This window comes from Cottoperca gobio, chromosome 16 (assembly GCF_900634415.1).
Source record: "Cottoperca gobio chromosome 16, fCotGob3.1, whole genome shotgun sequence".
Lineage (NCBI taxonomy): Eukaryota > Metazoa > Chordata > Actinopteri > Perciformes > Bovichtidae > Cottoperca > Cottoperca gobio.
This window is the reverse complement of record NC_041370.1, coordinates 10,569,728-10,582,329: the sequence shown is the minus strand read 5'-3', so window position 1 is coordinate 10,582,329 and position 12,602 is coordinate 10,569,728.

The window sequence follows — 12,602 nt, the reverse complement described above, 5'->3', positions numbered from 1 at the left end:
GATAACTGATCAATCTGTGAACTATGTCAGCTGACGAAGACCATGAGGTGTATTTGAAAGGTCTAGAAAAATCTAGTAAGTGGATGTTTAGTAAAAACATTTTGGGATAGACTACTATTTTCAGTGTCAAGATCAAACATTATTGCTCAACATACAATGTCTGGAAAAAAGGTTTTGTTGAAAAACATTTTTATAGTCCTCAATGTGAGGTATTAAAAAAAGTCTTGTGCGTATCCCGCTCTCATCCTCACTCTGTTTCCATAGCGTTCCTCTTTCTTTCCTGTCACCTACTCTCTGTCTCTCCTGACCTCCCCCCCTCCCCTCTTGCATCATTTGTGGATGATTAGTAGAGTCAGATGGAAGCAAGAAGAGGACACACGGCCCTCTCTGCATTTTCATCTGTCCTTTTGTTCCTTCTGTTCACTCAGCCCCTCGCTGCGGTCTCTCTCTGCTCTCTGTCCACTTTCTCTCCATCCTCTCTGCGTGCCAGCAGTCATCCTCTCCCGCCCCTGAAGACCTCCTACACAATTCATCCTCTCCTCTCCCTCTCTGTCCCCTACTGTACTGCCTCTCCCTCTGCTCCTCCTCTCCATCCCAGATGGACAGAGTGAACCTCTGTAGTAAAATTAACTTTGAGATGAACGAGGCGATGGCTGTTTGCGCATGCAGTTTGAAATTCTGCCAAAAATGCAGTGAAGGTTATTTCTTGATCTATTTACTGCCAAGACACTCCACTTTTGTGACTTGCAACTTCTCCAATTATGCTCTGGCATCTAAAAAGAAACAATTCTTCTCGGTGCCAAGAAAGAGATTTCCATTTAAATGCAGCCAAAGAGGAGGCAGCAGGGCAGTCTAGTGGTTGAAGTGACTGTCCCATTACAACACATGGAGGTCTGAACCCCATCAAAGTGCCTTTGAGGAGGACCTGCTCAGTCATGTGGATCTAAATGAGATAAGAGAATACATTAATACTCACCTCTTCAGTGCAGCTGTGTGCTTTGACAGGAGAAGCCAACACTTACACACACTCTCAATTGTCATTGTGTCTGTTTTTATAAATGCTTGCTTTAGATACCAACATAGAAAAGCCAAATGGTGACAGTGACAACTTTGATGTAAAGTCATAATAGTACATATTAAGTGGATAAAAGCTGGCAGATACAAGTGTTGTACAAACTAAACTCCATTTAGTTTTTGTCTTTTAAAAAAAAAAGTCTATATTAATTTATTTCTTGCTGTTGCAGTGCTCGTAGCTTTCTTCACACATACAATATGAGTATGTTTTTATAGTTTGTGTCTTTGTGTCTGTAATCTCTTGACTGTCGGTGTGTGTTTTTGTGGTCAGCGATCTGATGGGTATTTGGCAGACATGCTTATGTGGTAGGAACTAAAAGCAAGTTAATTGTTCCCTGAGGAAACATTCAAACAGGCCGGACCACTTAGAATTATGGTCTGAAGATAAAAATGCAGATTTCTTTTTCTTTTTTTCCCCCCACTGTCAATGACTTCTTTTTTCCCCATCAACGATTTTTCCTGTGAGTTATTACTGCGGAATCCGACACTAGCTGTGTGTGTGTGTGTGTGTGTGTGTGTCTGTCTGTGTGTGTGTGTGTGTGTGTGTGTGTGTGTGTGTGTGTGTGTGTGTGTGTGTGTGTGTGTGTGTGTGTGTGTGTGTGTGCCAATAAGAAGCCTCTTTCCTGCTGGTCTTACATCACAACATTTGACAGGTTTACAATGAATACCTTCAAACATTTAATTAAACCCAAACTCTGTGCATGTTTTCCAATAATCCCACTTCATTCTCTGTAATTAACTCTGCATATACTTTAACTTAATTGCTCTAGGAGGAGATGCGCTGAAAAGAACAAACAATACGCTCAGCCTATAGCTAACACTATCTCATTACCCTGATCACATGGATTTACCTCCAATGCAGACACTGAAGAAAACTGAAATGAACAAGAGCGTAAAGTTTCTATTAACAGGTTTTTTGTAATTCCCACAAGTTAATACGACGTCTGCTTTGTTTGTGACTTGAATTATTAATTGCTAGTTATTGTCTTATTGCTGGAGGATATGGACTCTCAGACTGTATCTGTCTGCTGTGGCGTTGTCCTCAGAAGATGTGGGAGGGGGGGGGGGCGGGAAGTGATATCTTCTAATGATTGCCCTCTCATCTCCTCTCGCCCTCCCTCGCTGTCTTTCAGTAAATGAGGGAAAGTGATATGGTTCTCTAATGACCACTGTGAATAATCGCCATCTAAATAAAGGCTCTGTTTGGTGCTAGAAATCTCCCAGTCTGTCTCGCACTATCTTTCTCATCCTCCACTGGCCCATCAGCTGATGAACATACTTCTCCAGCCTTGTCGCTCTCTGTTAATTTCACACCTCTAACTCTACTCCTCCTGATTATACCTGTGTGTCTCTTGGCCCGAGTGCTGTCCCTATTTCATCAATGAGATTGTTTTTCTTTTTGTTTTTTTGGGTCCCATGCTTTCCTCCATCTCAAACCAGATGGTCCATCTTTTATGTGCTTGTCAGTTTTCAGATTCCTAGTCCATTACAGCTGTTAGGTGTGTGCGTGTGTGTGTGTGTGTGTATTTTTCTCTCCACAGATAAGAGAGGAGCTCAAATTGACATCCATTTCGGCTGCGCGTTTAGCTTTTATATCCTCAGCCGGAGTGAGCGGTGAGAGGAACCGGAAGACATGAAAGAGTAGGAGAGTGCTGGGAGATAAAAGAAAAGCACTAGAAAAAGCTTGCTGTCTGTCCTCACGTTTATTTTGTGCTTACTAAAGTTCTTCTTCTCGCTTGTTCTCTCTCTCTCTCTCTCTCTTCGTTCGGGTGAGGAGGAGCTGAGTTATTAAAACGCCAACCTTTCCAACAAGAGGCAATAAATCAAACTAAATATCCAGGGGAGAGAGAGACAGAAAAGTAGAGAGGAAAAGTGAGAGAGAGAGAGAGAGAGAGAGAGAGAGAACCATGGAAATGAAAAATAGGGAATGGATAAGTCTAGGAGGGGGATTTGATGAGCAGAAGGCTTGGGAAAGAGGGAGAGGAGTTGCAATGAGAGAGCGGTATTATAAATTGATGTAGGGGATGAGAGAAGAAGAAAGTAACGAGGAAAATAATGAGAGTCTCATCCGGCCGGTGTGAGGCCTGCCTTCGCCTCATCCACTGTGATTACAGACAGCCCGGCCAATCAGGGTTAATTCACTATCACTGCAGATCAGTCAGTCAGCGAGCAACTGATTTTTAAGGCAACTGTAAATGTTTTCAACAGTTTGTGGCAAATGTGACTTCAACCATATCGAAATATGAGTAATGAAGACAAAAGAGTTGGGGATCGGATGCACGGATGTCAGGCCTCACAACGTGATGATGAAGAGTTGATCAGAGAGGAGCTGGATATGCAGCCTCAGCATAACTCTCACACCATCTGGACCAGGAAAATTATAGCCAAAAAAAACATAAATGTACCTCTGGACATCTACTTAAAATATCTTAAAATACACTGAGAAAAGGCTGGACACAGAGAGACCTGGTGAAAACAGATGCTATGTCTTAAATCCATACACTGATATAGTATGTACTACATATTTATCTCTACAGAATACGGCGTTTGCAGTTAGTGTACCAGAACTCAACATAGTTTGCTATCTATACCAACAGGAAGTTATGCAATGTTCAACCAAACTGCGACTGCTTGTTTAACTTCTCAAAGAAAACAAAGTATACTTTTGTTGTTGTTGCGGTTTGTTAGTTTTTTATAAGATCTTTCTCAAGCTTTCTCACCACACTCTGTGATTTCCTTTACACATGTGCAGCTGTGATTAGCTCCTTTTGTGCAACAACAACAACACTCTCAAAAATCAGGCATTTTTTAAGCATGCATATACTTACTATTATGAGTATATGTAATTGTGTCACTTTTCCACTGTGAACATACTCAATACCTGCTTATAATTAGTATATATTACGGACTTGGGAAACGGCTTTATTGTGTCTGATTTGACTAAAACAACATGTGCAGCTACACTTCAGCCTGCATAAAGACACGAGAACTTCTTTACCAAAATAAAACTCTTAATGCCAAGTAGTTTGATATTCAAACCAAACTCAAATGAAACATTTCGTTGGAAAAGAACTGACTTTGTCATAGAATCAGCAACATATGTCCGAGCACGTCGCAGCCTGAAGGACGACCAGCAGTTTTAATTACACATCTTCTTTCTCTTTTTGACTGTTTTCCTCTTATCACCATATATTACATTCAATTAAAGAATACCAGTATATCTCATCCAATCACATGTATTCTTATATTTAGCTCACAATGAGTTTCTTATCTTTCAGTAGGTCTATACTATATAGTAGGCTATAGTGTTATATATATATATATATATATATGTAGTAGAGCTGAAACGATTAGTCAATTTAATAGATTTAAACTGACATTCTTGGAAAAACAATCTCACAACAAGGTACATTTAGTAGCTCTCCTGGAGCTTTTGATCGTATCACAGGATTTTCCTTAGCAGATAAAGTTTACTCAGTTAATGGAACGATACATTTAAAGCTTTTTAAACTTTAAAGTTGAGATTGTAAGATTATTTTATGCTAAATAAAGATTAGGCATTTTTCACAGTTTTTGGACATTTTATAGACTGAAAAATGAATCAACATAATTGATAGATTTATGCATAATACTAATTATTAGTTGCACCCCAATTGTATAGAGTATACAATAATAATAATAATAATAATAATAATAATAATAATAATAATAATAATAATAATAATAATGTACTTTATTTAAATAGCATTTTTCAAAAACAGCTAATACTCAATAATAAAAATGCATAATAGAAAAGACATATACAAATTATAACATGACATTATGTATACTGTACATTGAAAGCCTTGTACAACACGATCATGGCAATAAAGCAACTTTGAATTTGAGACAGTGGCAGTAAAGAGACGCAGGACAGAGGAGGCAGTTTGAGCAGGACCTTGAGAAGGCTTCGAGGTTAAGTGGTTAAATGGTTTAGGTCCTCTTAAGTGGCAGTTTGTTTTCCACGTGCTCCCTCTTTTTACCCCATTCATCTTTAAATGCCTAATTTGCGAAGAGAGACATCAATCATAACTCAAGACACACATACACACTCATTATTCCACATGCTGTATATTATGCACTGTTCTTAGATGGACTGTGTGTGTGTGTGTGTGTGTGTGTGTGTGTGTGTGTGTGTGTGTGTGTGTGTGTGTGTGAGATCCAGGAGACTTCCAGGGTAAGGGAGGGATTCAGAGAGCGTGAAAGAGAGATGGAGCAATAAAGAGCAACACTCTTGTTCTCTCTCCTCCATCTCTTCCCCCACTGGACCATGACATGGGCAGTATTTCACTACATGCATTAAAAAAAAAAAAGAAGCAATTATTATTTGCCATGTCTGAGAATAATTACGTCATTTTTAACAAGCTTCCTCTAAAGACGGTGTTTTGTATTTTGAATGCATTTGCACCTATTTAGTTAACTGCTGATGCGATCGATGGGGGGAAATTGACTTTATACTGTTCAAAAATAGAATTTTGTAATGTCCCTGCTGAGAGGTAATGTAATGTACTGTTATAAAAAGAGAGAAACCAGCTGATCAAGACTGTGGGAGAGCTGTAAACTTGTCTGAAGACTGTCAGAAGTCACAAATGTAACAGCCTGTCTCCCTTAATAACTTTCTAAATGTTTTCTTGCCTACAATTTATGGCTGATGTATGATTATTAGACTACTTAGTGACTAACTCAAGATACAACACCTACACTGAGAAACTTTCTTAATGGAATATTATTAACGTTCGATCTTTAAACTCGACGCCTCAACAGTCTTTTTGAAATCCTGAGCAATTCAAATCAGGGAAAACATTCACCGCTTGTACCCTTCGGATGGATTATTAGAGCGCTTTTCTCAACTTCTGTCTGCATGTTTTGACTTCAGGCTCTGTGGCAAGAGTTGACCCTTGGAAACGCACTTGAAAGACGGTGACATCATCCTACTGCCGTGAGCATGCAAAACAACTGTGAGCGCATGAAAACAAAGTGATGAATAATGGAAAAGCAAATAGAGAGCATTAGCCTGAGACTGCGGTTAGGCTATTGTTTGCTGTTCTATCAATTTTCAGGTTTTTTGCTGTATTTTAAAATACAAAAAGGCCATAAAATAATGCCATCAGTCGTTTTGTTTTTTGCCATCAGAATCTTAATCTACTCGTAAGCCTTTTATTTTACATTTGATTGTGCGGTATATCTCTGAGCTTTTCTCTTCAGCGTGTACATTTCTGCCTCTTCATGCTTAAAGAACTGAAAGAGATGTGCGTATTAATAAGTGGTTTTACATTAATGAATGGACTTCAGCTCTGTGCTTGGAGTGCTTACACACACACACAGACAGACAGACAGACAGACAGACAGACACACACATCATGTCATACACAGGAGGTAGCTGGCACTATAGTGCATGCTACCTCCTGTGTATGACATGGTGTGTGTGTGTGTGTGTGTGTGTGTGTGTGTGTGTGTGTGTGTGTGTGTGTGTGTGTGTGTGTGTGTGTGTCTGCTACTAATTGAATCACGTATTACATTTCCTGGAGGATTAGTTTAGCCTGAGAGACTGGTGACTGCATGGGCTGTAAGACATTTGGTGTTTGTGCATCTGTACAGTGTATTCATTGGGATGGAGAAACTACATATCAATTATTCATCTTGTTTGCTGCTCAATCAGATACTCAGGAATCCATCTCTCCCTCATTCTCACCTGCAGGGATTACAAGAGGTGCGGTGATGGGACTACGCTGGTTTCACAGTATATTGACATGCTGCTGTTGTGCTGGCCAGGAGGTATGTGGCACGATGGATACTGATGGAAGGCAGGAGAAGCTCATGCTACTGGTTTTACTGGGTGATCTGCTGTTGAAGTAGAGTCCCAGCTGACTGTGGATAACTGAAAGAATTTCGACCGTCATGACCTAGGAGGGAGCGTATAAATAATAAAAACAATCCTGTGAAGGGCATTGCAAACTGCCCAGGAAGTATTGCACAATAATTCAAGCTTTGTTATCTGATTAAACATAAAGATTTAGGATCAACTAGAACAGAGAGCGCAGACTTAGTCCAAAGCCAAATGCGCTATCTCCCAATGTTAAAGAAAGTGAAAGATTATTTGTGGATCCGCTCCCACTGACACCAAGCTTTTCTGTAATCCTGGTGAGGAACATACAAACAAAGAAACCAGACCAAAAACAAGACCTCCTTAGGGGAGGTATCGATGTGGTTTTAGTTTTAGAACACGATCTCGCTAAGTCAGGCCTACAGATGGAAACTCCTCATGCAAGTGTCACTCAAACGCATGTACTTTACACTGATCCAAATATGAAATAAACCATCCCCAAGCTCTGTAAGGCTGGACGTAAGCACACAGCGCTGCTCTGAGCTTAATGCTCACCACAGGATTCTGACATTCTCATAATGCTAACATGCAAATGTTTAGGAGGTATGTTTAAAATGTTCGCCATCTTAGTTTAGTGTGTTAGCATGCAAACATTATTAATGCAAGTAATTAGTACTAATAAAGTACAGCCGAGGCTGCTGGGACTGTCCTTAGTTTTGCAGGTTTAGTCATTAACTAATAGAAAAATAAAGAAAAAGAATACGTTGAACTGATCACGGCACTAAAGATAAACTGATGAAGGTTATTCCAAATCCTCCTCTAGGGACCATGAGTATATAATAGTTATAATAATAGTTCATTAAAGAACAAAAATGTCAACCAAATTCACGAAGATGCATTGTTTGGGAACCATCACTGTCTGTATAAACGTTTGTGCCGAACCATCCAGTAGATGTTGACATATTAGGGGATCAACAAAGTAATTAAGGATTCATCCCCTGAGGACAGCACACTTTCTGTACAAAATGGCATCACATGCCACACACAGGTTGTTTAGATATTTAAATCTGTTCTAAGATTGATTTTGTCATCCTGAGAGCAATGCTCTAACAATGCTCTAACATGGTAAAACATGTAGGAAGAATACCTCAAATGAATGTTTCTGAAATATTTCTTCTGCGTAACCTTTGAGTCCGCCTCACATCATTTACATTTCTCCAGTTTCTGTTTTTTTAATGACATGAATGAAAGTGTAGTTGGTGCATTACCATGCTATAGGTGCTCTGGGGTCACCCGGACAGGTAGACACTGGCTTGTTAGTGGGCTCCCACTGTGAGCATGCTGTGACCTTTGAACTGAGTCTGGAGCTGCAGACTGTTGGGAGTCCTCTGCTCTGTCTGTGACCCTGCAGCAAGAAGTTCACACAAAGTTCAGGCCTGGGTCAAAGGTCAGGGAGCAAGAAGTAAATAGTACATTTGATTGAGATTGCTTAACAACCTTTTTACAATATTTAAATGTGGTTGTGCTATGTTGACTACTATTAGCTCACCACTGCTATTGTTTAAACAGATAACAGTAGCATGTCACTCACTTGAAACAAATATCGGTGTCTTTCCACACGCAGTGTACATACACTCAGAATAAACTTTAGTAGGAGACAGCTTGTGTCCAGCAGTTAAACTTCAAAATGAAATATATTTGCATATTTATAGACTATGGATTTTTCAATGAGGGAGAAGGAATTGATGTACTTATAAGAATATTTAAATAGGTAATTAAACTTTAAATTAAACGGGAAGAAAACATCAAGCACAAATGATCTTTCAAAGCAGAGTATTATTGTGTGTCTGCAGGGGATCTTTAAACATGCTCCTGACCATAAAAATCTAAATCTTGACCAAATATATGGGAACGTTTTTATAACATAATAAAATGATTAAGTGAAAAATCCACAGCTGCCAGCTAGGTAGTAAATCAATGTGAAAATATACATAATGAGTAAATGTGCAGATAATAGGCTACACTTGTAAAATTAGTAAATACTTGACTCATTTAGTAACGTGCAATTAAGTACATCATTGCATTCACTTGCATTGTGTTAATACACAAAGGTATTATTTTTGCTTCATGCTGTGTATGTAATGCCAGAAAAAAACAAACTGGCATGGACCACCCTGAGCTCCATCCAGACTTATCCCTCATTATTCCCTCCATGCCTGTGGTCTCATGAGGGGACAGGGATGCAGACGACAACAGTGTCAGGCTGATCTGCTCCTCCGTAAGAGCAGGGAATGAGGGATGAGCCAGAGGAGGACAGTGAAACGATAAAGAGGACAAGACTAGTGCTCAGAGCCTGTGTGTAAAAAAAAAAAGAGAGAGGGAGAAAGCAAGATAAGAATAGGTAAGTGGTTTACAGTGCTGTGTATACTGTATGTAGGAGGAGGGGAGCAGGAGCTGCAAGACTAGGAGGCATTGACTGGCTTGGCGAAACAATAAAAATAGTGCTGACAGGGTACAGTTAATGTGTGTGTGTTTGTCAGCACGTATACAGGCAAGTTGGAGAGGCAGAGTGGAGATGAAATCCTTCCCTGAGCACTGATAAAAACAGAAGGAATGATGTGACAACTAAGAATAGAAATCAAAGTGAAGGAAAGGGAGAGCACAGGTTGCTTCGATTACGATTCCAGATGTTAAATCGCACCTATTTAGTTAACTGCTGATGCGATCGATGGGGGGAAATTGAGAAGGGAAAGGGAAGATGGAGGGAGGGAGGAAAGTGTGGGATGTAAAGTGGCAGTGGAGGACCTGAGACAGTGGCGGGGGCATGTGGGGAGGATTGTGAGAGGAAATATGGTTGCCAGGCAAAAGCAAGAGCAGTGGAGAACAGAGGTAAAGAAGGAGGGAGGGAAAAAAAAGGGGATGGTGGGTTGCGATGATGGATGTGCTGCTCTCGTTTCGTGCCCCCTAACGAAGACTCTAATTAGTGTTTGTGTAATTCCACACTGTCTCCTCCGCCTGCTCATCTTAATTAACTACATTCATCTTCCCCTCCCTCCATACATCCCTTTCTCTCTCCCTCCCTCCCTCTGCCCTCCTAAAATAACATACTGAGTGCCTGAACCCCACCTGGACCAGACCTGCTTTTACTTACACTCACTATCTCTCTTTCCCTCCCTGCCACTCGCTTTTACTCCCCCTTTCTCTCCATCCTTTCACCGTATGCCTTCCTCTACCATCTGATGTCTCTCTCCCTCGGTTTTCTTCCTGCCTCACCTTGAAAAAAACTCTCCTCCTCTTTATTTTCCCCCAGGCTCTGTCTCTCTTGCAGCTGACTGTGTTAGTGCTTGGCCGGCGTAAAAGCCTGCCCACCCCAGAGAGTCTCCAGAGCCATGTATTGTGACGGCCCATTTAGTCATTCTGGTCATTAATTTCATCAATAGGCTCAAGGAGTAGCAGCGACACCACCAGAAATACTTGGCTGCTCCAAGTTAGTCGTACATTAAAGCCAAGTGACATTCCCCAACCTACCAAAACAGCAAGCCAATAACTTCAGCAGTAACTCTAAAGACAAATTGAGGACTACACGAGGCAAACACAACAAGGAAACTGGGGCCACACAAATGATTTCACTAAATCTGGCTCTACTTGAGCTATATGAGGGGACAGTTACACAAGTGTTTCAATGGCAGTCAGAGAAGGAGGAGAGATGAAGGGGGCCGCGTGAAGTGCATTTACAGATTGAGATGACAGGGCTGTTGATGACTGGTCTGTATTGTGTTATTGTAGTGAGCTGCGGATGGATCAGAGTACCTGCCATCATTTAGCCCCACAGTCTGAAATGGCTTTCCTGCTTTCAGCCTTTCAGCAGTCAGTCAGTGTGACAAAGGACTGCTGGGAGTCAGAGCCTCTGTTTCACAGCACTCCATCTCTGCCGAACACACGTGCACACACACACACACATACATGCAAACACGGTCGTAAATATTCTGCACACACGGGTACCCATGCGCGCAAACCCAATCAGACGAGCTGCAGAGGAGGGCCCTTGACACTCACTGTTGCACGAATCAGGTGCCATTCAAAGTTGGAACAAGAGAAAAACAACACATTTGTATGTATGTCTTTTGTTCCATATGTGTGTGTGTGTGTGTGCGTGTGCGTGTGCGTGTGTGTGTGTGTATGTGCATTAACATGTTTGTGTATACGTGCTGATGCTTTGGACACAGCAGTAAGCTCCAGTTAGTTGAGAGCAGCAAAACAGTTTTTTCATCGTCTTTGCTATGGACACCAAAGACCCACTTACACCAATAACGCACCATCACAACCCAGAATGCATTTCACTCTTTAAATTTACTGGCTGCCTGGCCCAGATAGCCATCATGCTGCCCAAATAGAGCAAACACCCACACACACACACCTACACCCACACCAATGCTACATTGATAGCAATTACAAGCCAATCGGTCCCACCTCCTGCTGAGGGTCAGAGGTTAATCTACCAGGGTTTCACCTGACAGCGCTTCTTCGCAGCGGCCGAGCAGAAGGAAGAGAGGGAGGCCGATAGCAACGGACAAATAGAGATAGAACGAGGAAGGAAGAAAGCCAGGAGCAATAGGGCGACAGAGATAGCAGTGGAGACAGAAATAAGGGAATTGAGATAGAATGACAAAGAGAAAGCTACAGGCAAGAGAGAAAGAGAGGGAAAAGAAAGAAGAGGGAGCAACAGAGATACAGGCGTAGAGGACACCGACCTTACCGATCATGCCAAAAATGGGCAAATAAATTCTCCCAACTGTCCTTTCAACTTCCTTCACAGATATGATGTCACCATCAGATGCTCCGAGGAGCCGTCAGTGAGGGTGGATAGGTGGCTTTAGGCATTGATCTCAGATCAGCTTAGCCACTGGAATACCTAACCTTTAACAATAAAAGGAAAATGCAAATCTGACCTTAGATGACAGTGTAAGTTAAACCTTTTTCCTCTCTCCTAATCTCGGTGCCCACTGGGCTCGGTGTCACCTGTGCTGCGACTGCTGTGGCTGATGAAATGTAGATGTTACAAAGAACGGGTGGCAGCTGGCTTTTTCAGCCTGCATCTGTTCCTTTTTCATGTGTGTCTGTCTGTGTACCCGTAAGGGTGGGGGTGTTCTCGTGTATGTGCTCATCTCTCTGTGTGTGCGTTCCTGTTGTCTTCAGTGTTTCTGTGCAGTCTGCAGAAGTACACTCGCGGGGGCTAATACAGTACTGAGACTTGTGATATATGAGGCGTCAGGAACATTTGTCTAAATAGCCCCAAAGCCCAACCACTCTTATAAACAAGCTTGCAGCAGTCCACATATGCACACTTGATTGTAAGACACAGACACACACTCAAACACACTAACTATCTTTATAAGTGGCTTAAACTTTTTTACATTCTTGCCAAGTCTGTAATTGGTACAAACGGATGTCAAAACAAAAGGAAAAAATGTTTAAATGACTATAGAAACATAACAAACGTACAGGGGTATTGCACAATACACTTAAGCAATAAACATTGTATCATGCTTGTAAAATACTGAGCAAGCCCAGTTAAATTTGTTTTGGATCAATAAAGCAAAAGTAAAAGATGTAATTGATTTTATTCTGATGAACTTCTGATGGGAGTGGTCTCTTGCAGGGTGAC